We start from the raw sequence: 23,705 nt of genomic DNA, 5'->3' as shown, positions 1-23,705 counted from the left end.
TCCTAGCGCTGTTCATGTCTCCTCCACCTTTGCGTTTGGAGCTATGCTTCATGATTGCCTAAGTGTGGACCCTCTAGTGCAATCCTCCATTCTCCACTTTTTTCGGAGCCCCATGAATGTCATTGCCTAGCGTTGTTCATGTGTCCTCCACCTTTGAGTTTAGAGCTATGCTTCATGATTGCCAAAGTGTGGACCCTCTAGTGCAATCCTCCATTCTCCACTTTTTTTCGGAGCCCCATGAATGTCATTGCCTAGCGCTGTTCATGTGTCCTCCACCTTCGAGTTTGGAGCTATGCTTCATGATTGCCTAAGTGTGGACCCTTTAGTGCAATCCTCCATTCTCCACTTTTTTCGGAGCCCCATGAATGTCATTGCCTAGCGTTGTTCATGTGTCCTCCACCTTCGAGTTTGGAGCTATGCTTCATGATTGCCTAAGTGTGGACCCTCTAGTGCAATCCTCCATTCTCCACTTTTTTTCGGAGCCCCATGAATGTCATTGCCTAGCGTTGTTCATGTGTCTTCCACCTTCGAGTTTGGAGCTATGCTTCATGATTGCCTAAGTGTGGACCCTCTAGTGCAATCCTCCATTCTCCACTTTTTTATGAGCCCCATGAATGTCATTGCCTAGCGCTGTTCATGTGTCCTCCACCTTCAAGTTTGGAGCTATGCTTCATGATTGCCTAAGTGTGGACCCTCTAGTGCAATCCTCCATTCTCCACTTTTATTCGAAGCCCCATGAATGTCATTGCCTAGCGCTGTTCATGTGTCCTCCACCTTCGAGTTTGGAGCTATGCTTCATGATTGCCTAAGACTGGACCCTCTAGTGCAATCCTCCATTCTCCATTTTTTTCGGAGCCCCATGAATGTCATTGCCTAGCGCTGTTCATGTGTCCTCCACCTTCGAGTTTGGAGCTATGCTTCATGATTGCCTAAGTGTGGACCCTCTAGTGCAATCCTCCATTCTCCATTTTTTTCGGAGCCCCATGAATGTCATTGCCTAGCGCTGTTCTTGTGTCCTCCACCTTCGAGTTTGGAGCTATGCTTCATGATTGCCTAAGTGTGGACCCTCTAGTGCAATCCTCCATTCTCCACTTTTTTTCGGAGCCCCATGAATGTCATTGCCTAGCGTTGTTCATGTGTCCTCCACCTTCGAGTTTGGAGCTATGCTTCATGATTGCCTAAGTGTGGACCCTCTAGTGCAATCCTCCATTCTCCACTTTTTTCGGAGCCCCATGAATGTCGTTGCCTAGCGCTGTTCATGTGTCCTCCACCTTCGAGTTTGGAGCTATGCTTCATGATTGCCTAAGTGTGGACCCTCTAGTGCAATCCTCCATTCTCCATTTTTTTCGGAGCCCCATGAATGTCATTGCCTAGCGCTCTTCATGTGTCCTCCACCTTCGAGTTTGGAGCTATGCTTCATGATTGCCTAAGTGTGGACCCTCTAGTGCAATCCTCCATTCTCCACTTTTTTTCGGAGCCCCATGAATGTCATTGCCTAGCGCTGTTCTTGTGTCCTCCACCTTCGAGTTTGGAGCTATGCTTCATGATTGCCTAAGTGTGGACCCTCTAGTGCAATCCTCCATTCTCCACTTTTTTTCGGAGCCCCATGAATGTCATTGCCTAGCGTTGTTCATGTGTCCTCCACCTTCGAGTTTGGAGCTATGCTTCATGATTGCCTAAGTGTGGACCCTCTAGTGCAATCCTCCATTCTCCACTTTTTTCGGAGCCCCATGAATGTCGTTGCCTAGCGCTGTTCATGTGTCCTCCACCTTCGAGTTTGGAGCTATGCTTCATGATTGCCTAAGTGTGGACCCTCTAGTGCAATCCTCCATTCTCCACTTTTTTCGGAGCCCCATGAATGTCATTGCCTAGCGCTGTTCATGTGTCCTCCACCTTCAAGTTTGGAGCTATGCTTCATGATTGCCTAAGTGTGGACCCTCTAGTGCAATCCTCCATTCCACTTTTTTCGGAGCCCCATGAATGTCATTGCCTAGCGCTATTCATGTGTCCTCCACCTTCGAGTTTGGAGCTATGCTTCATGATTGCCTAAGTGTGGACCCTCTAGTGCAATCCTCCATTCTCCACTTTTTTCGGAGCCCCATGAATGTCATTGCCTAGCGCTATTCATGTGTCCTCCACCTTCGAGTCTGGAGCCCCGCGAGTGTCATTGGCTAGCGTTGTTCGCCATTTCTCTTTTATTTGGAGACCCATGAATGTCATTGCCTAGCGCTGTTCATGCATCCTCCACCAACGAGTCTGGAGCCCCGCGAATGTCATTGCCTAGCGCTGTTCGCCAATTCTCCATTCTCCACCTTTTATTCGGAGACCCATGAATGTCATTTCCTAGCGCTGTTCATGTGTCCTCCATTATCAAGTGCAAAGCCTCTGGTGACTGGGAAATATGTTTTTCTATTATTTTCCGGATCGGTTCCTTCGCCAAATATGTGTATATGTGTATATGTATATTATATTCGTTGTTCTTGTTGTTGTGTGCATTTTGTTTTGTGCAGAAGAAAAAAGAAGGAGTAGAGACGAGAGTCATCATCACGGAAAGGGCAGGACGAACGAAATCAATGTCTTATCTTTGCTTTCCTCTTATCTCCGATGAGAGGTAAGTAAAGAGGGGCAACTGTCATACCCTAATTTCGTCTGGGAATTATTATTTGATGATATACAACCTTTGATTGGCCGCTTCGAGATACTTAGCACCCTTTGTTGTACAATATGTGAAGTCCCGAGACGTGCCAAAAATCAAAAGGAAGCAGGCTTACACGATCCGTGAAAATTCCGTAATGTGACGGAAATCGAAAGGAGGTGTTTTTCGCAATCCGTGAGTTTTCGTAACTTCTTCAAGAGCTGAAAAAGAGTAAATACATAATCCGTAAGGATTCGTAACCTTGCGGAAGGAAAATAAGTATCGTTACAAAATACGTAAAGTTTTGTAACGTTACGGAAAAAGAATTACCAAAAAAGGTGAAGGGGGGTGCATTTAGTAAAAAGAGGGGTATAAATAGCAATCAGGCCCACTTGGGCCTTCCAGATTCTTCCTCCAGAAGGTTGTTGCTTCTGGAGGAAGCAACCTTGCTCGCCTGGGCGAGCTGGGTGGCAAGCTCCTCCCCTATTTTGCTATAAATAGGGGGAGGAGTGAAGGGAGAAGAGGTTCAGCCTTCTTGGCACTTCTTATTCTCTCGAAATTGCTGAGGAAAATTGTTTCCGTGAAGAAAATCCAAGCCGAGGCGCTTCCGTAACGTTTCCGTGAGTAATTAGGCGAAGATTCTCGACCGTTCTTCAACATTCATCGTCCGTTCTTCGTTTTCTTCAGTCTTCAACGGGTAAGTACCTCAAACCAAGCTTTTCAATTCATTCTATGTACCCGTGGTGGTCCACATTTTGTTTCATGTAATTTTATTCCCGTTTTCATTTACTTTCCGTACCCCCTTTTGACGTGCTTCAGTCATTTATTTAAGTCGTTTCTTGCCTAATCTAGAAATAAAATAAATTTCCACCGATCATTTGAATTGTATCATCCGTTAATTTCGGTTAAAATGAATTTCGACCGTTCGGCATGCCGTAACCACGTTGGAAATAAAAAAAGAGGTAAAATAATAATATAATAATAAAAAAATACCCTTTTAGTAAAATAAAGCGAAAAATCAATCGGACGTTTTCTCTTTGGGATTTCTCATTCTTAATTGAATTGGCTAATAACTAAAGTGAAACTAAGGCTAAAATTAACTCGCCTAGTCAAGCTCGTCCACAAAAAATAGGGTTTTGAAAGTTTATCATTTCAGTTTTCTTACCAAGTAAAAAGGATCATTTTTAAGGTCCAACGCCTTAAAATGATCACCTTTCAAGTAAAAAGAATCGCTTGATTCACGCTTAAGAAAGAACTACGTAGGTTTGATTTCCTCTTCGATGGAGGGTACGTAGGAGCCAAAACCCCGCTTTTGTCGACCTCAAAAAAAAAAGAAATAAAAGTTAAGGTAATACAATTTCCACAAATCTAAAAATAGGTTGTTGTCCTTTGAGAAAAACGTGAGAGGTGCTAATACCTTCCTCAAGCGTAAATACAACTCCCGAACTTAGAATTTTCATTTTGACCGGTTTCCTTCGATTTTTCCGACGTTTTCCACAAATAAACGTTGGTAGCGACTCCGCGCATCTTTCCTCCTTTGGAAAGCTCGCCACGTGAGCCTTGCCTTCGCTCGCCCGCAAAAGGGCACGTTGCGACACCCACGCTTAGCCAAATTCAAAATTCAGATTTTTTTATTTTTTTTGCACAGAATTTGGCTTAGCGTGAGAATGTTGTCGCTTAGCTAGATATGCAGATTAGAAAACCTACAATTCCCACTAAGCCAGGCTTTAGTCCGCTTAGCTAAAATTATACAATTTTGGTACAGAGAAGTTGGCACTGAGCGGTCAATAGCATCGCTTAGCGCATATACTGCCGCAAGCGATTGAGCTCAGCGCCAATGAGTGGTGCTAAGATGCAGTGAATTTAGTTTAAACCGCAAGAATATCCACTTAGCCAGCAGATTACGTGCTCAGCCCCATGGTCCTCAATTCTGATCGCAACGAATCGCGCTTGGTGACATTGGGTCTCGCTTAGCCAAGTTGAAGTCATCGCTTAGCGATCAGCCTGTCGCTTAGCAGAATTCAACTCGAATTGATTTTGGCTTAGCCAAACCTTGGCTAGCTTAGCAGAAATAATCAACCTTAGGTTCCAGGGTGGTGCGCTAAGCGCTTGAACTCGTGGCTTAGTGCATGTGTGATTATGCGCTTAGCAAGAAGCAGGCGCTTAGAGAAAGGACTAATTTTCAAAAAGATTTTTTTCTAAGTTATAACTTAGTCCTTTCCCAAGAAATTAAAACCCTTAATTTCATATTCAAAGAGAGGTTGATATGCTCCATGTAAAGATTATTAAGCAAGTTCCTAATGATCAAATGCATGTAAAAACAAACACAACAAAGATTAAAACTGGGTTGCCTCCCAGGTAGCGCTTCTTTAACGTCATTGGCTTGACGCTTTTACCTCTCTGGGCAATCTCATGTTTTGGTTCTCACCTTCAGAACCTCTTGACCTTCTCCCATTACCTGCAAGCAAACATTGTGTTTTGGAGCAGGCTTGTCTTCCACAAACAAGTCGAAATCAATTTTCTGGTCTTCAAAACCTAACTCCAGCTTTCTCTTCCCCATGTTAACTATGCAGCTTGCAGTCAACATGAACGACCTTCCCAAGATTACAAGGATGTCAATATCTTCAGAGATATCCATGACCATAAAGTCTGCTGGGAAGATAAAATGCTTTACCCTGACCAACACGTCTTCAATCACTCCATAGGGCCTGGTAATGGAGCAGTCAGCTAATTGCAAAGTCATTCGAGTGGGCATAATCTCCAACTCTCCCAGTCTTCTGCACATGGAGAGTGGCATCAAATTAATGTTGGCTCCCAGATTAATCAGATCCTTTCCCACATTGAGTTCTCCTATTGAACAAGGAATGGTTACACTCCCAGGATCTTTGTGCTTAGGTGGAAAGATCTTTTGGATTACAACACTACAATTTCCCTCCACTATGATGTTTTCCTGATGAATGTACATGTGCTTCCTTGTCAACATATCTTTCAAAAATTTAGAGTAGAGTGGCATCTGCTGCAGAGCTTCGCCAAAGGGCATGGTTATTTCCAGTTTCCTGAAAATATCCAAAAACCTTGCCAAATGACGATCCTTTTCTTTCTTGGAAGGCACCACAGGATATGGTACTTCCACACTTTCTTCCACAACCTTTCCACTTCTACTCTTCTCTGCAACCTTATTTTTTTCATTTTCATTTTTCTCATTTTCTATTTCTTTTTCTCTTTCTTGGTCCTCCATCTCTTTATTCTGGACCATTATTTTCTTCCCTTTTTCCTGATTCTCTTTACCCTTCACATCATTTTTCTTAACCTCGGCACCTGTCTTTTCACTCAGTTGTTCCTTGTCTACCACATTTTCTTCATCCTCAGCTTCCACAAACCTTTTACTCCTGGTCATCACAGCCTTGCATTCCTCCTTAGAATTATTTTCCGTATTTGCTCCAAAGTTGTTTGATGACTTGTCAGCTATCTGGTTGGTCAGTTGTCCCATTTGTACTTCAAGGTTCTTTAGTGCTAACTCAGTACTTTTATGATTCGACATCGTTACCTACATAAAATGAGTCAAGGTCTCTTCCAACTTAGTTGTCCTCTGAAAGATGTTAGGCCCTTGTTAAATTGGCCTGTTTGAGGATCCACCTTGGTCTTTATTGAACTGGTTGCCAGGGTGTGTCCTCCACTGTCATTGCTGATTATAAGGACCTTGTTGGAAGCCTAAAAACCCTCCTTGAGTGTACCCTTGCCTCTGCTGATTCCCCATGAAATGAATTTCTTAAGTGTTATCATCAGTGGGAATGCATTGGCATGTCTCATGAGCTTCACCACAAATGGTACAACCTGTGACCTGCAAAATAGAAGTTGTCCTCTGAAAGATGTTAGGCCCTTGTTAAATTGGCCTGTTTGAGGATCCACTTTGGTCTTTATTGAACTGGTTTCCAGGGTGTGTCCTCCACTGTCATTGCTGATTATAAGGACCTTGCTGGAAGCCTAAAAACCCTCCTTGAGTGTACCCTTGCCTCTGCTGATTCCCCATGAAATGAATTTCTTAAGTGTTATCATCAGTGGGAATGCATTGGCATGTCTCATGAGCTTCACCACAAATGGTACAACCTGTGACCTGCAAAATAGAAGTTGTGTGATGTTAGTTCCAACAGGCTCTTCGATAGTTTAGTTGGCAGCTTACCAAGTGTTTCTGTTAGGATCTCAAGTTGCTTAGATAGCAACTTGTTCTATGCCAACAAGGCGTCGTGTGATGTTAGTTCCAACAGGCTCTTCTTTGTGGGTTAATGGGTTCTGTCCCTCAGGATGGCATGATCACTGGCTGACATGTTCTCTATGAGCTCAGTTGCTTCTTCTAGGGTTTTCAGCTTTATTTTTCCCCCAGCAGAAGCATCTAGTAATTGCTTGGTTTGTGGTCTCATCCCATCAATGAACATATTCAGTTGGATTGGCTCGGAGAATCCATGGGTGGGAGTTCTTCTCAGTAAGTCTCTGAATCTCTCCAATGCCTCACTCAAGGATTCATCAGGGAACTAATGAAATGAATATATTATTGCCTTCCCTTCAGCAGTCTTAGATTCTGGAAAGTACTTCTTTAGGAATTTTTCCACCACTTCTTCCCACGTTTTAAGATTTTTGCCTTTGAATGAGTGGAGCCACCTCTTGGCCTCTCCTGCCAGTGAAAATGAGAAAAGGCTAAGTCTGATAGCTTCATCTGGTACACCGGTAATCTTAACAGTATTGCAAATCTCTATAAATGTTGCCAAGTGTGCATAGGGATCTTCATTGGGTAATCCTTGAAATAAATTCCCTTGTATCAGATGGATCAAAGAATGTGGGTAGGTGATGTTGTGCGCTTGCACTTCAGGACGTGCAATGCTAGTGAAAAATTATGGTACAGAGCCACTTGAATAGTCCTCAAGGGTAGTCCTCTGATCATGCTCATTTGCCATGCTAACAGCTTCAGAATATTGATTAGCGGATTCCTTTGATGATAGTGAATCAGGTGATAATGAATCAGAAAAATGAGTCTCCTCCTCAAGAATGGACGCAACTATTTTGTCTTGCAACCGTTTCCTTCTCCTCTCAGCCTTGTTCCTTCTTAGTGTAGCTTCTATTTCTAAGTCCAAAGGAACTAAAGTTCCTGTAGGAGATCTATGCATAAACAGTACTAACAGAGCAGTGGTTATCCAGTTCAATTAGAGAAGGTAAATATAACATAAAGAACAAATATTCACAGAAATAATCAAAGAATAACAAATACAAAATAGACACCTAAAAACGAGCTAACTTCCCAAATAAAAAGAAGTTCCCCGGCAACGGCGCCAAAAACTTGTTCGCTACCGGCAAGTGTACCGGATCGCACAAGTAGTATAAAATGGGTCGAACCGAGTATCAAACTCTCGGGGAACTTGTGTTATCTAGCAAGCTATTTCAATAAATAGGCGTCTGGTATGAAAATATGACTGTGGTTATGAACAAGTATTTAAACTATCTAGGCAAAAAGAAAGAAAATCACGCAAGAGAAATACTGTGTAAAAAACAAGTAGAGAATGCATTGGTCTTCCTCATAGGTTCCTGATGCTAAAAAGAATGTTCTCTATTTAGCAATGTTCATGCGTTCCTATGTTGTCTCCTGGACTGCTAGACCCTGATTCCTCATGATAGCCTAGCCTAGTCCTGATCAAGCCTCGTCCGCAGATTCCTATTGTAAGACTAAACTCAACCAAGACCGCATTAAGACTCTCATTGATGTGCCATCCTTTTCTTCTATTTTCTAAACCCTTTTTGCACCATTTTAATTACTGATTGGTCTTAATTGTCAATTAATCAGGCAGTTTTATTATTTGGGGCTCATTTAGCTAATTTGACGTTTTTAATCTAATTTCAGGAATTAATGAAACATTGGGCTTAATCCGGATTTTGGTTATGGACTTGAAGAGGGCAAATTAAGCAGAGCTTACCTTAGTTAATTTCTAATTAGGAAATTTCGCAATTTTATTTTATGTTGTTCAGTGTTTATTTCGTTTTGGGCCAGAGTATTGTAATAGGGCCCAGTGACTTTGAGTGACTCTTTTTTTAAATAGCATCCTTGGGATTCGTGCAAGGCATTCTGTTATGCTATTCATTATTCAGAGCTTTTGTTTTAGGGTTTTCGTTTTTCTGCTTGATGCTACTGTTCACGTAATGCAATTTTACGTTTTCTGCTTCTAATTACAGTTTCGTTCTTGCTTCTTCTTCTATTTTCATTTACGTTTCTGTTCATTTACGTTTCTGTTTAATGTTTCATTTGCGTTTTCTGTTTGAATCCATGGAAGGCTAGATTTTCTGGTGTTGTTTCCTTTTGAGGATGAAGCCCAACTCTCTTTGAGGTTTCGCTTGTAATGTGGTTTCCTGGCAGTTTTCCCTTCACCAGTTATCCCAATTTCGTGAACATTAATCAGTGCACGCTTCGTGTTCGATTAATTGCCTCTGAGCCTAACTTGCGTTCATGCTTAATGGACGAAGGGCTAACTGGTGTATGTGGTGCCTAATCACGTATTGAAAACCCTAAGTTGATTTTCGCTTAGTAAATTGAAATAGGGTTGGATTAAGTGGTTGACTGTTAGGGACGAATTCTCCATAACCCAGGATAAGAGAATGGCTTCTGAATCAGAGGAAACAACCCGTTTTTAATATTAGTAGTTTCGTATTCCAGTTTACTTGTTCTGCTCTTTAATTACCAAACAACCAAACCCCCCCCCCCAATCGTTATTGTTACTGCAAGTATATTATGAACATTTGGTTTGTCACTGCTCGTTGGGAAACGACCTAGGATCACTTCCTAGTTACTGCATTTTCATGTTTATTTGATTCGGGTACGGCCTCGATCAAATTTGGCGCCGTTGTCGGGGAGCAGTGTCCAAAGGTTCATAATAGCTAGCTAGTGTTGTGTGTTTAATCCTTTCGTGTTTTATGTTTAAATTGTTAGTATTGTGTTAGTATGTGTGTTAGTGTTGTTTAGTGTCCTGGTATTTTGTTTAATGTGTGTTTTGTTTCAGTTTTTCCATTAAGCATTTCCCCTGTTTCAGTCTTGGGTGTTTTGCTGTGAAGATTGTGCTTGCGGCAAAAACAGAGTAGTAGTAGAAATCAATTAGAGACGGATTTTAGCGACCACCCATGCTGAATTATTTGAGATTTTTTGTTTTAGTAGCTAGGGTTGTTATTTTTGGCTGAATTTTTTTGTGGTAACTTCTTTTAATCCATATTTTGTGGGAAAAATAGCTAGAGCCTTTAGTTTGGTCAGATTTGAAAGTTCCAAAAAACTAGCAAATTTTGTGTTTGTCAAAACTTCAAACGGCCATAACTTTTGCTCCGGTTATCAGAATCGCAATTATTATATATGCATTTGGGGTAGAAAAAAATTTCCTACGCCGTGGCAGCTGGCCTATGGCGGCTGAGGTCTCCATCGTCCAAAAAAAGTGATTCTGTCAAAAGTTTTTTATTTTTCAAGTTTTATTCACTTATTTTTCTTAACCTACCATTTTTAGCTTTCATAGTTAGACTTTGAATTTTTGTCTGACATTTTTTGTGCTATCTTCTCATCATTTTATAGGGTTGCTCACAAAATTTTAAGTCATTTGGATATTATTTGAGGGTAGCTGTAGTTCAAACCTACACCTTTATTTACATGACAAGGCAACTAGTTGTGTGCATGCTGAATGTAGTGTATGACTAGAGGCAATCCATCTGACTTACAACCCTTTGATCCTGAGATAGATAGGACATTTCATAGATTAGTTAGGCATCATTTTATACCTTTTGATCATTCTGAGCATTCCATAACTGGTGAATCTGTGCATTCTGTTATTGGTGACTTTGAACATCCTGATCTTGAGCATTATAATTTTGAGCATTCTGATTCTGAGCATTCTGATTTTGCACATTCTGAGAACATGGCACAACCTCCACCCCGTGAGAGGACTCTAAGGGAAATGGCTGCACCTGATTTCACCTACGAAAGCTTGTGCATCCAATACCCTGATGAGGATGTCCCATATGTTCTTAAAACTGGACTGATTCATTTGCTTCCAAAGTTTCATGGCCTTGCAGGTGAAGACCCGCACAAACATTTGAAATAATTTCACATTTTCTGCTCAACCATGAAACCCCCAGATGTCCAAGAGGATCACATATTTCTGAAGGCTTTTCCTCATTCATTAGAGGGAGTGGCAAAGGACTGGTTGTATTACCTTGCTCCAAGGTCCATCACGAGCTGGGATGACCTTAAGAGAGTATTCTTAGAAAAAAATTTCCCTACTTCCAGGACCACAACCATCAGGAAGGATATCTCAGGTATTAGACAACTCAGTGGAGAGAGCCTATATGAGTACTGGGAGAGATTTAAGAAACTATGTGCCAGTTGCCCCCACCATCAGATTTCATAACAGCTTCTTCTCCAATATTTTTATGAAGGACTCAGTAATATGGAGAGAAGTATGATAGATGCTGCCAGTGGTGGAGCCCTTGGAGACATGACTCCTGTTGAAGCTAGAAATTTAATTGAAAAGATGGCCTCCAACTCCCAGCAGTTTAGCGCCAGAAATGATGCCATAGTCATTAGAGGAGTGCATGAGGTAGCTACAAACCCATCTGCATCATCTGAAACTAAGAAGCTTGAAGGCAAACTGGATGCATTGGTTAACTTGGTAACCCAGCTGGCCTTGAATCAGAAATCTGTACCTGTCGCAAGGGTTTGTGGTTTGTGCTCCTCTGCTGACCACCATACAGACCTTTGCCCTTCCATGCAGCAACCTGGAGCAATTGAGCAGCCTGAAGCTTATGCTGCAAATATTTACAATAGACCTCCTCAACCTCAGCAGCAAAATCAACCACAGCAGAACAATTATGACCTCTCCAGCAATAGATATAACCCTGGATGAAGGAATCACCCTAACCTCAGATGGTCCAGCCCTCAACAACAACAACAGCAGCCTGCTCCTTCCTTCCAAAATGCTGCTGGCCCAAGCAGACCATACATTCCTCCACCAATCCAACAACAACAACAACCCCAGAAACAGCCAACAGTTGAGGCCCCTCCACAACCTTCCCTCGAAGAACTTGTGAGGCAAATGACTTTGCAGAACATGCAGTTTCAGCAAGAGACCAGAGCCTCCATTCAGAGCTTAACCAATCAGATGGGACAATTGGCTACCCAATTGAATCAACAACAGTCCCAGAATTCTGACAAGCTGCCTTCTCAAGCTGTCCAAAATCCCAAAAATGTCAGTGCCATTTCATTGAGGTCGGGAAAGCAATGTCAAGGACCTCAACCCGTAGCACCGTCCTCATCTCCAAATGAACCTGCCAAACTTCACTCTATTCCAGAAAAAGGTGATGACAAAAATTTACCTAACAATTTCTGTGTAGGTGAATCTTCTTCCACGGGTAAGTCTGATTTGCAGAAGCAGCACATTCCCCCTCTTCCATTCCCTCCAAGAGCAGTTTCCAACAAAAAAATGGAAGAGGCAGAGAAAGAGACCTTGGAAACGTTTAGAAAAGTAGAGGTAAACACACCTCTGTTGGATGCAATAAAGCAAATTCCAAGATATGCCAAATTCTTGAAGGAGCTGTGCACTAATAAGCGGAAGCTTAAAGGAAGTGAACGAATTAGCATGGGCAGAAATGTCTCTACATTGATTGGTAAATCTGTTCCTCAAATTCCTAAAAAATGCAAAGATCCAGGTACATTCAGCATACCTTGTATCATAGGGAATAGTAAGTTTGACAATGCCATGCTAGATTTAGGAGCTTCTGTTAGTGTTATGCCTCTGTCTATTTTTAATTCTCTATCTCTAGGCCCCTTGCAGTCAACTGATGTGGTAATTCATTTAGCTAATAGAAGTGTTGCCTACCCTGTTGGTTTCATAGAAGATGTCTTAGTTAGAGTTGGTGAACTGATTTTCCCTGTTGATTTTTATATTTTGAATATGGAAGATGGATTTTCTCAAGGATCAGTTCCCATCATTCTAGGCAGACCCTTTATGAAAACTGCTAAAACTAAGATAGATGTTTATGCAGGCACACTGTCTATGGAATTTGGTGACATAACTGTTCATTTTAATATTCTGGATGCTATGAAATACCCATCTGAAGATCTTTCTGTATTTCGTGCTGAAATAATTGACCATGTTGTTGATGAATACATGACTGATCTTTATTCTAATCTGCATGCCTCTCACTCTTCATGCATTGAGTCTGAAATTGTACTTGATCATATGTCTGAATTTGAAGCTGAAAGTGAATCTGAGAGTGATATTGATTGCATGTCTGGTGGTGGTGTTTTACCTCTCGAGATTGATTTTATAGAGTCAGATAAGACTAACCATGTTTCAGGAAGTACACATGCCTCTGACTTTCTTTATGAGGTAAAGGCTGAGAAACCATCCCCTTCTACCACTATCCAGCCGACCACACCAGAATTGAAGCCTCTGCCATCAAATTTAAAATACGCTTACTTGGATGATAGCAAGAGTTTTCCAGTGATTATATCTGCCTCCCTTGCTGATGAGCAAGAGGAGAAGTTGTTGTCAGTTCTCAAGAAGCATAAGAAGGCTATAGGCTGGACCCTGGCAGACATTCCTGGTATTAGCCCATCCACATGTATGCATCGAATAAATTTAGAGGATGGAGCTAAACCAGTAAGACAACCACAGAGAAGACTCAACCCGGTGATACTTGATGTAGTGAAGAAGGAGATAACCAAGCTTTTGCAAGCTGGAATCATTTATCCTATCTCCGATAGCCAATGGGTGAGTCCCGTCCAGGTAGTCCCAAAGAAGACTGGCCTCACAGTGATCAGAAATGAGAAGGAGGAGCTGATTCCTACTCGGGTGCAGAACAGTTGGAGAGTCTGCATTGACTATAGGAGGCTGAACCAGGTTACCAAAAAGGACCATTTTCCCCTGCCATTCATTGACCAGATGCTTGAACGCCTGGCAGGTAAATCCCACTACTGTTTCCTTGATGGTTTTTCTGGTTATATGCAAATTACTATTGCTCCTGAGGATCAGGAAAAGACCACATTCACCTGCCCCTTCGGCACTTTTGCCTATAGGAGGATGCCTTTCGGCCTGTGCAATGTCCCTGGTACCTTCCAGCGATGCATGATTAGTATTTTCAGTGATTTTTTAGAAAATTGCATAGAGGTGTTCATGGATGATTTCACTGTATATGGATCCTCTTTTGATGGTTGTTTGAATAGTTTGGAAAAAGTTTTGAATAGATGCATTGAAACTAACCTTGTTCTAAATTTTGAAAAATGTCATTTTATGGTTGAGCAAGGTATAGTTTTAGGCCACATTATTTCCAATAAGGGTATTGAAGTAGATCCTGCAAAAATTTCTGTTATTTCACAATTGCCTTACCCCTCTTGTGTGCGAGAGGTGCGATCTTTTCTTGGTCATGCAGGATTCTACAGGCGCTTTATAAGGGATTTTAGCAAAGTAGCCCTTCCATTGTCCAACTTGTTGCAAAAGGAGGTGGAGTTTGACTTTAATGACAGATGCAAAGAGGCTTTTGATTGCCTCAAAAGAGCGTTGACTACCACCCCCATCATCCAGGCACCTGACTGGACAGCCCCTTTTGAGCTTATGTGTGATGCATCAAATTATGCATTGGGGGCTGTCCTTGCTCAGAAAATTGATAAATTGCCCAGGGTGATATATTATGCTTCTAGGACTTTAGATGCTGCCCAAGCAAATTATACTACTACTGAGAAAGAGCTTCTAGCCATAGTTTTTGCTCTTGAAAAATTTCGATCTTATTTGCTTGGTACTCGCATTATTGTTTATACTGACCATGCAACTCTAAAGTACTTGTTGAAGAAGGCTGATTCTAAGCCTAGGTTGATCCGATGGATGCTCTGGCTCCAAGAGTTTGACTTGGAGATCCGTGATAGGAGCGGAGCACAAAATCTAGTTGCTGATCATTTGAGTCGGATCGAACGTGTCTCTGATGCAGATTCACCTATTCGGGATGATTTCTCGGATGATCATTTGTATATATTGTATAGTATTTCTGACTCTCTTTCTACTCCCTGGTTTGCTAACATTGTCAATTATTTAGTTGCCTCTATTTTTCCTCCCTTAGCATCTAAGGCTCAAAAAGATAAAATTAAAAGTGATGCTAAGCATTTTATTTGGGATGACCCCTACTTGTGGAAATTGTGCAGTGATCAGGTCATTAGACGGTGCATTCCAGATCATGAGACTGACTCAGTCCTGCAGTTCTGTCATTCTTCCGCACCGGGAGGTCATCTGGGTGTTCAAAGGATAGCTCGCAAAGTGCTTGATTGTGGTTTTTATTGGCCCACCATCTTTAAAGATGCGTGGAAGATCTGCAGCACTTGTGAGCAGTGTCAGAGAGCAGGAAATACACTTACATGGCGACAACAAATGCCTCAGCAACCTATGCTATTCTGTGAGGTGTTTGATGTCTGGGGTATAGATTTCATGGGTCCTTTTCCTGTCTCTTTTGGTTATGTTTACATTCTCCTTGCAGTTGACTATGTTTCAAAATGGGTGGAAGCCAAGCCCACTCGAACTAATGATGCTAAAGTTGTCGCAGACTTTGTCAGGTCTAATCTGTTTTGCAGGTTTGGAGTACCTAAAGCAATTGTTAGTGATCAAGGAACCCATTTTTGCAACAGGACAATGCATGCCTTGCTTAAAAAGTACGGGGTGGTACACAGGGTATCCACACCATACCACCCCCAGACTAATGGACAGGTAGAAATTTCTAGCAGGGAAATCAAGAGAATTCTAGAGAAGATTATGCAGCCAAGCAGGAAAGATTGGAGTACCAGGCTTGATGATGCTCTCTGGGCACATCGGACTGCCTACAAAGCACCTATAGGAATGTCTCCTTATCGGGTTGTCTTTGGAAAGGCATGTCATCTTCCAGTAGAAATTGAGCACAAAGCATACTGGGCAGTGAAGACTTGCAACTTCTCTATGGATCAAGCTGGCGAGGAAAGGAAGTTGCAACTAAGTGTGTTAGATGAAATCCGCCTGGAAGCCTACGAGAATGCCAAGTTCTACAAAGAAAAGACCAAGAAGTTCCATGATAGTATGATAGTTAAAAAAGACTTCGTGGTTGGGCAAAAAGTGTTATTGTATAATTCTAGGCTTGAACTCATGAGTGGTAAGTTGAGGTCTAAGTGGATTGGTCCTTTTGTTGTTACTAATGTTTTTCCTTATGGTACAGTTGAGATCAAAAGCGACTCCACAAACAAGAGCTTCAAGGTCAACGGACATCGACTTAAGCCATTCCTCACGAACCCTTCTTTAGTGGACGTAGTGGTGGAAGAGACTTCCTTACTCCACCCTACTCTTCCTCCACCATGACTTAGGGAGTTTTTCTTTTCCTATCTCCTTCTTTGCTTTTATTACACTTGTCCGATTCTCTTTGATGATTTAATTGTTTTTAATCTTTTAATTGTGCTACATTGAGGACAATGTGTTGTTTAAGTATGGGGGGGAGTGTTCTTTGGTTTTGCTAGTTTTGTTGGTTTTGTTAATTTGTTAGTTGTGTTAATTTGTTAATGTTGTTAGTTTCGTCGGATTTTTAGTTTAATATTTTGGGTCAATTTTGTGTGCACGTACGACTTTGCATGTTTTTCTTTGAATTATAGGATATGTTCAAGAAATGGGTAATTGTTTTGAAAATAAAAGTTCTTGACATTTTGTGACTTGAAATCCTTGATTCTTCTCTACATGTCATGATAGTTTTGAAAGCTCAATTTGAAAGTGATGATTTTACCTTTGTGAGAATTTGAGCCATCCATCATCATAATCATTTGGTGTGTTTTGCCCCATTGATTGCTTGCACAATAGCCTTGGCTTGATTCTTGTTGATGCGTCCTAATTCACATGCATATTTGGAAATGATTGAGGCAATTTTGTTCTTATAAGCTTCTAGCCAAATGGACTTACCTTGAATTAATTCCTTTGATAGCCCTTTTGAGCCTTGTTTCCCTTTCCTTGTTTTGAAGCTCACTACAAGCCTTAAGTGAAAAACCATGATATCACCATATCCTTAAGGAATTTTGGAGCTTTGGAATTGTTTTGGGAATAACTATGGGGGGTTTTTGTTTCATTGGACAACTTGTTTTGTTGGCTATGCTTCATGATGTATTTTGGGCCATACTTGATGTACATTGTATATTGGTTAAATGTTGGACATGCTGAATGAAATGTTGTTTCTCAAAGGCTATAGAGTAAAAAAAAAAAAAAAAAACTCTCTCTAGAACCTTCGTGCATCCAGAGCTTCTCAAGAAAAGTTCCATACTCCCTTTGTAAATCTAATTTTAGGCTTAAATAGGTGGCCTTGGTTCGTGCTCGTGCGCTTAGCACAGATCTGGATAGCTTAGCGCGCATAAGTGGATTTTGGCTTAGCACGCTTGTTTCGCTTAGCGGATGGTATGAAGCGGTGCGCTTGATGACCTGGAGCGGTGCGCTTAGCGAACTTGACAGCTCATCTTCTTCTAGATTCTTCCTCGCGCTTAGCCATTGAAGGTTGCACTTAGCGAATTCTCGCTAAACCAGTAGCTTCGCTTGGCGAAAGAGTGAAAAACAACACTTTGCCAAAGTATCCTATTTAACCTAGAATTGAGAGAAATTGATTAATAAACGCACAAAACAAAAGTATAAATTATCTATTACCTATATTTAACAAAAAGTACTTATAGTATTACAAAACAACCATAGATTGGGAAAGTTTGATACAATATACACAGGTTTTATACATAAAAGTTAGTCGTATTCATCGACTAATGGGTGCGCCTTCCAAGGGAGGAAGGCGCGCGGAGTCACCACCAACGTTTATTCGAGGAAAACGTCAGAAAAACCGGAACATGTGGTCTACGAACTTTAAGTGTGAAAGGTTCGGGAGTTGTTTTTACACACGGGGAAGGTATTAGCACCCCACGCGTCCGTCACAAGGGACGACAGTCTTTAATCGAGTGTGCAAGACATGACTTCAAAATTATGTATTTTCCTTTTTTTATGTTTTTTAGCTTTTTATGGGCCTTTTTGTGGTCGACAAGGGTCTTTCCCTCACTCCTATGTATCCTCAATTGCGATGAGGAAATCAGACCTACGTAGTTCTTTCAGAACTAAACGTTGGTTAAGTTGTTTTTATCTTTTTTCGCAAGATTGATTTTAACCAAACAAAATTCGTTTAAAACGTTGGACCATTAAACAATCTTTTGATTCTTTTGAAAAGAGAGAAACGTTAAGGCATTGGACCATTAACGATCTTTTGGTTGTGAAAGAAGAGAAACGCTAAGGCATTGGACCATTAACGATCTCTTGTTTTTTTGAAAAGGAATGGTCGACAAAAGCGGAGCTTTTGCTCCTACGTATCCTCGATTTGTTGTGAGAAACTCATACCTACGTAGTTCTTGCGAAAAGCGGTAAAGTTATGTGTTGATTTTATGCTTTTGAACGGTCCATGTTAACCGATAAAAGCAAAGAGGACCGTTTAAGGCGTTGGACCTTAAAACGGCTTTAAGTGACTTTTGCAGACAAAGCTTGGTTTGTGAGTTGATTTTAACCTTAGTTTCACTTTGGTTGTCAATCAATCAATTAATGATCGGTTAGATTTTATTTTAACAATGATCAAACGAGATTACAACACAAATGATCAGTTGAAATTCATTTTATCAATTATTAGGCGAGATAACAACTTAAATAAACGATTAAAAGCTCGTTAAAAGCGGAAGAAAAGAAAACCGAAAGTGAAAGAAATGAAGATGACAACCAACAAAACAAGAAATGAATTGAAAGTCTCGGATTCGAAAATGTACCAGTTGAAGACCGAAGAACGCACGAAGAACGGACAAAGAACGGCAGAAAATTTTCACGGAATTGCTCACGGAAACATCTCAGAAGCGTTACGGAGGCACCTCGGCTTGGATTTTCTTCATGGAAACACGTTTTTTCACCCAAAACAGTTGAAATGCATAGCATAGGGGTCAGGAACCCTTTGAAACAGCCCCCTTCCACTATTTACAGGAGGAAAAGGGGAGAAGGTTGCCGCCCAGCTCGCCCAGGCAAGCAGGTGGCTTCCTCAGGAAGTTTACTAATGCACCCCCTAATTTGATAAGTTCACACCCCCTTTCGTACTCTATGGAAAAGTTACGGAAGCATTAAGAAAGCGTATCAGACTTGCTTTTCTTCTTCTTTATCTTTCTCTTCACAAATCCTAAGTGAAATATGCTTTCCCAGGGTTATAGGAATTTTACGGAAGCATTACGGAAGCCTTGGATGCCATTTTTCAACAAAATGGGGGAGGTCGCTGCCGCCCAGCTCGCCCAGGCCAGCTCAGCTCGCCCAGGCGAGCTAGGTTGCTTCCACCTGAAGCAAAAGAAATCCAGAATCCTCTAGATGGGCCCAAATTTGAAAATTTCTATTTACACCCCTAGATTGATAAGTTCACCCACCTGTTTTTGTGTTTTTGGCTGTTTTCTTTCCAAAATCTCACGGAACTTGACGGATTCCACGGCGATGGGTGTTAAGCCTTCCAAAGCGATCAACAATGGTCCCCGAATGAAATTAGGTTGTAACGGTCTATTTACACACCCCCCCCCCACTTTGCTAAATACACTCCCGTTTTCGTGTTTTTGGCCGGTTTCTCTTCGAAACATCCGGAACTTTAAGGATTCCACGGTGATGGGTGTTAAAAATTTTGAAGTGGTCAAACAAAGGTCGCATGCCGACAAATAATGGTCCCTGGACGAAATTAGGGTATGACACACACACACACATATATAGTCACAATCACAAGCGTGTGCGGGTTTCATTCCAGAATCCCAACTTTAAAGCAAAATTAGTCATTCCTTGATCCACATGGACTTTATTGGGCTTGTAACGTGGTCAGGGGGCTATGAAAGAAAGGATTAGAGAGGCTCAAAGAGTGTTTGAGGGTTATATTGAGTAAGAACCTCAAGAGCGTTGCTTGTACCTTTTGGGTTGGACTCTACTCCTTTTGTCTTATACATTAATCCTTATTGCACTTTCTGTGCCTTTCTTGTAAAATTTAGATATCTTTGTCTCTCTTTTTTTTTCTTCACTCGCCTTTGGCGGATCTTTTTCTTTTTTTTTCATTGTTACCCAACTTCATGCATGTATTGTTTGCATTACTCTTCCCACCAATTTAGCGGTGGTTCTTACTCAGGGTTTCTATTTTGCTTTTGCTGTGTGTTTTTTTGTTTTTTTTAGAAAACAAATATGCTTTGGCTCAGAAGGGGTAGCAAAGGGTAAACTAGTGTTTGGGATGTTGAAACATGGTCATGTGTCATTTCAAATCTTGACTTAGATCCTTTTGTAGTTTGGATTTTGGGAAGAAACTTTAATAACACGCCCCTGATTGTTTTTTTTTTCTTTTTTATTACCCTAATTCTTGCCTAGGCCGCCCTTTTGGGTTTTCGACCTACCGGGTAAGAACTCCTGATCTGTCCCTAGATTCGCTTGAGGCTCATGCACGGTGCCTCTCATTGCCCTAGTGTAGGGCTCCGAGGTATCCATTGTTGTCTTTTGTCATGACCTTGTAACAAGGAAAAATGAGAGAAAATTTGCAGATTCTCAAAAATGAATTTTCAAGGATGAGAAACATTTAAAGGATTTGCAATTGACAGATTAAGTTGAATGACTCCTGTTCTTGATAACTCTCTTTTCTCTCAAAAAAGACAACTTTTAGGAATGACAAAATGAGGTCACATGAATGTCTGTACTTTTTATTTGAAACACAGTCAATCAAACACTTTTTCTTGAACTTTTTACTTTACTCGTCGTTTACGGCACCCTCACCAAACGTGTAGAACGAGCAATTTCTGATTGAACAGACTTGAAAGTCAAACTCAGGAGTGTAGGTCGCTTGGGTAAACAAACCATCGGCTTACATTCATATTCCAATGAAAGTTAAATAAGCAAAGATGTAATTAAGAGAATGAGAGACATCAAATTTATCCATATTATTAGCATTGTGACTGTTGTTTACAGTAATGGCATAAACTTGAAAATCCTAATGAGTCATTGGAGACATCTAACAACAACCTTCACACTGCCCTAAGCATCATACATAGTATTGCTTGACAACATCAAAATTCATGAGGGATTCTCCTCCTTGAATCTCAGCCAGCCTGCATCAATCAGAATATGCACCTTATGTTTTAGGGTCATACAATGCTCAATGGAATGCCCCGAAACTCCTCCATGATAAGCACATGTTGCATTCGAGTTGTATCCTTGGAAAAATGGAGGTTGAGGAATCTTTGTTGGGATTATAGATACCATTGCATTATTGACTAGATATGGGAGTAAGTTAGCATACAGCACCAAAATTGGGCTGAATTCTACAGGCTTCTTTTCTGGTAAATTCCTTTCCTGGTTGGTGTTTTGGTTTGTGCTAAGGGTGGTGTTTGGTATTGGATATGCGGCAGGCAGGCTTTGTGGCTGACTTAGGGGTGGCCTTTGTGGATGATTGAGTGTTCTTGGTTGATAGGGTGGTGGGTAATGAGAAGGGATGATATTGGCTGAGTATTGATATTGTTGAGTTGGTGGGAAAATTGGTCGTGTAGGAATGACAGTCACAGCATGGGTTCCTCCCTCTTTCTCATTCTCTCCATTTTCCCCAGGCTTCCCATTCATCAAACCAGGATAATCAAATTTGCCTCTTCTCAGACCTACTTCGATCCTTTCACCTGCAAAAACTAAATCGGAAAAGCTTGAAGGTGTGTAACCCACCATCTTCTCATAGTAGAACACCAATAATGTATCGACTATCGTTGTTATCATCTCCCTTTCCATCATTAGGGGCGCTACTTGAGCTGCCAAATCCCTCCACCTTTGGGCGTATTCTTTGAAAGATTCATGCTCCTTCTTACACATGTTTTGTAGCTGCATTCTGTCTGGAGCCATATCAGAATTATACTGATACTGCCTAATGAAGGCAACCATTAGGTTCTTCCAAGAATGGACTCGGGAAGGTTCCAGATTAGTATACCAGGTGACGGCTGCCCTAGTAAGACTTTCCTAGAAGAAATGCATCAACAATTTTTCATCCTCCGAGTATGCCCCCATTTTCCTACTGTACATCTTTAGGTGACTCTTGGGGCAAGTAGTCCCCTTGTACTTATCAAAATATGGCCCCTTGAACTTCAGAGGGATAACGATGTCAGGCACTAGGCACAACTTTGCCATGTCAGCAAAAGCATAATCTCCGCCTCCTTCAATGGCCCTCAGCCTTTCCTCTGTATGATCAAATTTTTCCCTTTCCACCATAGAAGGAGGCAGTCTTTCCAATGCAAAATGCAAGGATTGTGGTTGTGGGTGATACTGAGGGCCCCCCGAAGTGTTTGGCAGGGGTACACCACCAACTGCTTGCCCCTCAGTGGCATATCCGAGGTGAGTTTCGAAGTCGGCTAGATTGTGGTCTCGGGGTGCTTCATGTGTCTCCCCCATGGGTTGAGGGACCTGTGCCTGACCAGATCAGGGTTGTTGGCTCTCAATGAGTATGGGAGTGGAGTTATTGACATTCTCATCGGGAGCGTGTGCAACATTGGGTAGTGTATAGTTGGGAGGCAAGCCATATGGTGGGAAGGAATGCTTCTTCTGAACTTGCACAGAATGGGGGCCGCCCATACTTCCTAACGCTTTGTCTCCCTGTCCTACCATATCCGAGACTAGAGGATTTACTTGATTGAGACCAGATGGGTGAGTCAGGTCCACTTCAATAGCAATACTTGCGGCAATGACTGTAGTCGTGTTGACCTCCATCATTTTTCTCATACTCATCATGGCTTCCATCATTGTGGTCATTTTCTCTTTCATGGCCTCCATGTCGGCCTTTATCTGCTCTTGCACCTCCTCTATTTCACTCATTACTCTAGCTCTAGCATGCATTCGGTAAGAGCACCGTAAAGCGTGTTCTTTCCTTTTGATTACAATTATTACAATTTGGATTTCAAGGAAAAAATGCAATGAGCAATGCCACCAATGTGAATGGATGTATGTGAATGATGCATTGTTGAAGTATTGCGAATTTTACACAAGATATAGGGTTGAATCAATTTTATATTTTCATTAAAACACATGGTCCATCACATCTTTTCAAAGTGAAACTAGAAATAAAACATGGATGTCAATAGTCCTTAATTTTTTTGTAAATTATTTAGCTCAATCATGTATTGGCAGTAGACAAAGAAGCGATGTAACTCAATCCAACTTTTAACCAAACTTTTGCAAGCTGGTTACTTCCATACTTAACCTTGACTTGATGAACCTTTCCTTAAAACATGTGCTTGGTTCAACCCCCATAATCCAAGGAATAGAAATTTTGATTGTCAATACTTTGACAACATATCATAGAGATGAATGACTAGGGCAAACTTATGCTATGCATGGCAAATGTAATTATGAGATTGACATGAGATGCTCGAAGAACCATCATTTCCTAGTTAACCATGCATTAGGTAACATGTTCACATGATTTTCAATCATCTTTTTAAGAGAAATGAGTGTATAATCCCAACAAGGTTGGTTTATAGCCATCATCATACCCAACACATGTAACTAAGAATATGGTGTAAACTTTCATGCTTTATGGTGACTTTCTTTTGTTCTTTCTTTGTTTTTTTTTTTTTTTTGCAGAGGAAAATGCAAGGATCATGCATGAGTGAACATAACATGTGAACTGCAAAAATAGAATGTATGCGGTTGGCAGAACAAAAACGTGCTAAATGAAGATGTATGATGATGCAATGACTCGTGCAAATGCAATGCATGAATATGGTAAATGATAAATGCAGGAATGATATGTCCATTACGATGACATAAAGAGATGCATGATGCGATCAAGGAACATTCCAGAGTGAGTTTACTATGTGCCCCCTACTTTAGGAACCTAATGGAAAGGATCCAAAAGTCCATTTCTAGTGATAATTCCCAAGGGTGGTTTCATGTAACTTTACTAGCTTCCAGAGATATCATCCTCTTAGGTAATACATTGTGGCGATAGGGACTATGCATCACCA

The 23,705-nt window shown here is 41.2% G+C and overlaps 1 non-coding gene across 1 annotated transcript; it reads right to left on the bottom strand.

The window, feature by feature from the left end:
- Positions 1 to 10,944: 10,944 nt before the first annotated feature.
- LOC114404181 lies at positions 10,945 to 11,051 on the bottom strand. The gene has a single exon (XR_003664847.1). It is a non-coding gene; the product is annotated as a small nucleolar RNA R71 (small nucleolar RNA).
- Between the last annotated feature and the right edge of the window lie 12,654 nt (positions 11,052 to 23,705).

Source organism: Glycine soja, unplaced genomic scaffold, assembly GCF_004193775.1.
Source record: "Glycine soja cultivar W05 unplaced genomic scaffold, ASM419377v2 tig00005439_1_pilon_451196_845285, whole genome shotgun sequence".
Lineage (NCBI taxonomy): Eukaryota > Viridiplantae > Streptophyta > Magnoliopsida > Fabales > Fabaceae > Glycine > Glycine soja.
The sequence above is the reverse complement of the archived record's forward strand: the minus strand, read 5'-3'. Positions and strand labels throughout refer to the sequence as shown.